The sequence below is a fragment of the Silene latifolia genome, chromosome 7, assembly GCF_048544455.1.
Source record: "Silene latifolia isolate original U9 population chromosome 7, ASM4854445v1, whole genome shotgun sequence".
Lineage (NCBI taxonomy): Eukaryota > Viridiplantae > Streptophyta > Magnoliopsida > Caryophyllales > Caryophyllaceae > Silene > Silene latifolia.
The window spans coordinates 77,094,536-77,100,356 of NC_133532.1; the positions used below are offsets into that span (position 1 = coordinate 77,094,536).

Below are 5,821 nucleotides of genomic sequence, written 5' to 3' on the forward strand. Positions count from 1 at the left end.
TTTTGACAGGTTTTTTACTGATCTAGAGCGTCCTGCCAGGGATTTATATGTAGGGTGATCTAACTCGAATAACTACTTTGATTGGTATAATTAAGTGTAAAACGAACTAATAAACAATGACACAAAGATATTTATACGTGGAAAAACCCTGGGAATAAGGGAAAAAACCACGGGCACCAAGCCAGGAGTGATTGTTACTATGGTTTTAGATAGCCTGACAGAGTATTGTTATATCAGGCGTGACAGGCGAATATATAGCTTAAGAATACAAAGAATATAAGTAAAAGTGAGGGTATATCTGATTCCCTTTCTCATCTTCTCTTCTTTTCTATTTATAGGTGATTTCTTCCTTCCTCTTATGCCGTTTAGGTTTTCCTGGTAAATAGGGAATGTGTCTTATTTACCCGGAGGTGGTTGCCTCTTTCTTAGCCGTTGTTTTGACTGCTTCCTTTATCATAGCTTTCTGGAATTGGTCTTCCTTTTTTGTAGGGAACATATATCAACCGCCTATTTGTAACTGCGGTGGCTGGTGCTTCTCCTTTTTAGGTCTTTGGTTATCTTTCGCCTGTCTTTTACCAACTCCTGCTTGGTGCCTATCCGTGTTGAAGTAATGCCTGATTTTAGATATCTTTTGCCTGGAAGTTGTCCTTGGCTGTTGCCTGGCCTGTATCAGGTCAGGCAGGATAATTTAGGGCCCAACACTATCTTTAGTCCTTTGTTTTGCATATTCTTTGAGGTTTTGTTTCCTTGGTAGGAGAGGAGTACAAACCTTGCATTTTAATGGTAAAATGGAGCTAAATTGATCGAATCTAATGACCAAGCATTAGAGTGAAGAAAATACTAGAAGGCCTTTGTAAATAATGGGCAATGATGAAGACGATCCTTGCATCTCCGACAAAATCCTATTGTTGGAAGAAGAAAAGAAGAACACGCTTGCTGAACTAGAATCCGCCTGTCGCAGCATCGGGACGCTCGTCCAACCTCCACAATCCGAGCGTCCCTCCAGCCAATCCGCTCGTCCAACATCTCCATAATCCGAGCGTCCAACCCTCCAGTCCGATCGTCCAACTCCCACAATCCGCTCGTCCTGACCGCTTGGCCGCTCGGATTGTCATCAAGTACATCACGCCTTCTCCTCGTTCTACTAGGGATGCGCATATTTCTGAAAGACTAGCAAAAAGGAGACTCGCATCTTTCTTCGAGAGGAGCATTTCCTCAACTTTTTTTAAGGGTCTTAATCGTCATTTAAGCCCTTAGTAAGCCTAATTCATGTACCTAATCCCCACTATAAATACCCCATTTTACTAATTAGATTATCATCAATCCTGAATATAATTTATGCATGTTCTTCTAATCTCTCTTTAATCTTGTAATCAACTTTTAATTAGGCATTAATACAAATCTCATTTCCTTAATTTCTCTATGGTTCATCATTTATTTTGAGTAATTGAAGATTATTTGGGGTTTATTTGGAGGATTGACAACCTTCCAATCATTCATCAAGTACTTCTATTATTCTTTGCTTATTATTTTGGAATCAACATTAGGTATAATTCTCTTAATCCCTTTTTAATTATTGTTAATCATCTTCATTTATTCATCATGTTTTACTTTGTTAATATGATTGACAACCTTGTTAGCATGTTAAACTTGATAATGAGTGAGTAGTTTCCTTAACTAGGGTTAATGGGGAATTTGGGGAAACCAACATTGGGGATGATTCATGCTTAATCTAATATGTTCACATAATTTATTTGCTTGCTTGTTGTGATCTCAACTTATGCACATGTTATGTTTGATGAAATGCGAGCCTATGAATCCTTGCATTTTTTACCCATCACTTACCTTTTCAATGAGACTTGTAAGACATAAACCAACTCGAGTCTCATTAGAGCATGCATATAGTTGAGTAGGGAGGATTAAGTAGACTTGTAGGTGTTGTACAATCTAATCGATTCGGCTCCGGGACCCAAACCTTCCTAGGATTGTAAGATATAAACCAACTCGATCCTATCACAACAATAATTGTTTGCTTATAATTTGAGAATATGATTGTATGATCAATTCCCATGAATCCCCTATGAATCCATGACACCCTAGTGCTTTTAATCAATTGTTTACATCTCATCTTAATCATCTTGCTTGTTCATTTACATTGTTATTTAGTTTAGTGATCTTCTTGTCTTAACCCAAATCGTGACACCCTTAGACACCACTACTTGAAATCAAAAATCCTACATCAATACCCGTCCCTTGGGATCCGACCTTTACTTACCTCTTTACTAATAGTAGAGTAGTTTGTGAAGTTATAAATATTGTTTTGGTCTAGGTGCTCCTAACGACAAGTAACCGAAAAATATAGTCCGACCAAAAATGGCACCGTTGTCGGGGATGGTGTTAACTTGATTTGATTTTCTTTGATTGTTATTAGTTGTGTCTTTCTTTGCCTTGGGGAAGTAAAACTCCTCAAGGTTTGTTCTAATTTTTTTCGAGTTGTTTGATATTTTGCATGTCTAGAAGATCACAAGGTAACTTGTTACCCATTGATCACGAAATTGAGAGAACTTTGACAACCAATAGAAGACATGCTAGAAATACTTTGAGAGGTATTGGTGAGGTTGTAGATATTCAACCAAATACTATTGAGTTCATCAACCCTTTTTCAAGAGAAGGTGAGGAGAACCCAACACAAAACCCACCACAAAATCAACCCGCAATGCCTAAATTTTCATCACATGCCGTACCTACCGAGGAGAACCTACCCAATGGTACTCCTACACCACAACACTTGACCGGAAATTTCATTGCAAAATCCGCATTTATCCAATTAGTCGAACGAAGCCAATTTGGGGGGATGCCTAGTGAAGACCCTCATTCTCACATGGAGACTTTTTATGACTATTGTGATGCAATTTCACAAACTGGAGTGACTCAAAACCAAATTCGATGGGTCTTATTTCCTTTTTCTCTAATTGGTACCGCGAAAAAATGGTTAAAAAGCCTTGATAAGGCTACTCTTGGTATCGACTCTTGGAAGAAGTTGGCTCTTACTTTCTACAAAAAGTTCTACCCTCCGGAAAAGACTAACATGCTAAGAGCTCAAATCACGGGTTTTAAGCAAAGGGACGAAGAATCTTTGTATGAAGCATGGGAGCGATTCAAAGGAACTTGTCGCTCATGTCCTCATCATGGACTTAGCGAGTGGTTCTTGGTACAACAATTTTGGAATGGTCTTTATGAAGACTCCCGAAATGTTCTCAACATGGGATCAAATGATATGTTCACCGGAGTTGACGATAATCAAACTTGGAACAAGATTGAGGAAATGGCGGTCCATAACTCACAATATAGTAGACCTCGCAAGGCTACTAGAGGAGGAAAGCATGAAGTGGACTCTATTACTCAATTGGATGCTCAACTTAGTGCTCATATTGATACCATCAACTTGAAGTTAGAGAAGGCTATGGCTAAACTTGAATAAGCCACAAAATCACCAAACCAACATGTTAATGCCATGGTGGCATCTTCATCAATTCCAAGTGGAATGAGAATTGTGGAACTTTGGGACATGACCAAAGTGAATGTAGGGGAACAAGTGAGCAAGTGAATGCTTTTCCAGCATACAAGAGTGGTACCCCTTATTCCAACTATTATAATGAAAACACCAAATTCCATCCAAATCTCTCATATAAAAGCCAAAATTTTCAAAACCCTCAACCAACATACACCCCACCTCCAATGAGAAACCAAAATCAAAGACCCTTTTACAACCAAAACCAAGGTTACCAAAATCAAACTCCATACAATCAACAAAATGACCAAGGTTTTGATGTTCAAAAAGCGATCCTCTAAATGCAAAAGAATCAACAAGAATTTTTCACTCAAATGCAAAAAGATAGCCAAGCAAAAGACATCACCATAAACAACATCCTAGCCCACATAAAAATGTTGGAAACCCAAATTACTCAATTAGCATCTTCGAGCTCTCAAAGACAAAAGGGGCAATTACCACCTCAAGGTAATCCCCTAAGACAAGAATCGGTGAGTGCCATCCACTTGAGGAGTGGTACAAGATATGAAGGGCCGAAGAAACACGTTGATAAAGATGTTGTGGAGGCTAGTGACAAGGAAAGAGTTGTGCAAAACTCTAAAGAAGAAGAACCCAACAATCAAGAAGTTTCAAAGAAGAATCAAGAAAAGGCCAAAGAGAAGGAACCCATTGTGATTAGACTTCCTTTTCCAAGTCGCCAAGCTAAGCCTAAGTTTGATGACCAACTTGGAAAATTCATGAAGATTGTGAAGAATTTAGAAGTCTCGATTCCATTCACGGAATTAATCAATCACGTTTCGGCCTATGGAAAGTATATGAAGGATATTCTTACAAAGAAGAAATCAATCAGGAAGCTTGAGACTATTGCTTTCACTAAAGTAAGTAGTGCTATTCTTCAAGGGAGATCACTTCCAAAGCTCAAGGATCCGGGAAGTTTCTCCATTCCATGCACTATTGGTGACACTACAATCAACAAAGCTTTATGTGACCTTGGGGCAAGTGTTAGTGTCATGTCATATTCGGTTAGCAAGAGGCTAGGAATGGGAGAACTCAAATGCACCAACATCACGCTTCAAATAGCGGATAGATCAACAAAGACACCTTTAGGGCTATGGGAAGATGTTCCCGTGAGAATTAGAAAATTCTTCATCCCGGTGGATTTCGTTATTGTTGACATGGAAGAAGACTCCAACATTCCTATTATCTTAGGAAGAGCATTCTTGCACACCGTGGGAGCAGTGATCGATGTGAAGCATGGAGAGCTCACCCTTGAAGTGCGAGATGAAACCATCACTTTCAATCTTGACAAAACTATGAGAGCTCCCCGATTGCATGAGCCATGTTTTATGGTTGATCACTATAGCCGGAAAGATGATATGAAGAAGTTGGAATTTCAATGGAAAAAGAAAGTGGATGATGCTCCATCAAAAGAGCAAGGAAATTGCAACAATGAGAGCTTGAAAAGCTCACCCATGACAAGTTAAGAAGAAGGCCTCATTAGCAAAGAAAACAAAGAAGGAGAGTTGTCCTTATCAACTCAAGACACTTTTAGTGATCAAGTAGACGAAGTATGCGGTCTTTGGGATGATGAGTTCGAAGGGATATTCAATCCCTATATTGGTAATGCTATGACCCAAGACAATCATGGAGAACAACAAGTGCAAAGGTCTATTGAGGATCTTTATCATGATAATGCGCAAGCTTTCGACTACTTCTTCAAGGTGTTGAGTAACATCAACAACACCTTGAACATGCCCCCTTGACATCTCACATTGGATGAGAGTTTGGTGGAGTCCTCCCTAAACCACCATATGTAAATATTCTAACTCCCTAACTTGCATTTCAATTATTGTATTGCATTTTTGTCATCTTTGGATTTACATTTTTATGCCTTGATCAAGATTTTCATCATTTTGAGAGAAGTGAGGGAGGGACTTATGAGTTTATTGATGTGTAGTGCTTTGCCTTAGTATGGGGATAGCAATTGCCTAGGCTATTCATGCCTTTGTAGTGCCCTTACAATGAAGAACACGAGAATTGAAGAATGAATTGACAAGGGTTACAAAGCACCCACGGATGGACCTGAATCCGTGTGATCAAGGAAGAATCCGAGCGGCCCGAGGGACAATCCGCTCGTGCTAAAAGAACTCGAGCGTCCAAGTTACAAGACGCTGGTCTTGTGAAGCTGCAGAAAATATATTTTGGGTCTGACTGAGAATCCGAGCGTCCAAGCCAGGAATCCGCTCGTCTCAGTCAGGACAGTCGTCCAAC

At 39.5% G+C, this 5,821-nt stretch overlaps 1 non-coding gene across 1 annotated transcript; it reads right to left on the reverse strand.

Moving 5' to 3' along the window:
- Positions 1–3,088: 3,088 nt before the first annotated feature.
- Positions 3,089–3,195, reverse strand: LOC141593566 (small nucleolar RNA R71). Its single transcript, XR_012521640.1, has one exon. It is a non-coding gene; the product is annotated as a small nucleolar RNA R71 (small nucleolar RNA).
- Positions 3,196–5,821: the final 2,626 nt, after the last annotated feature.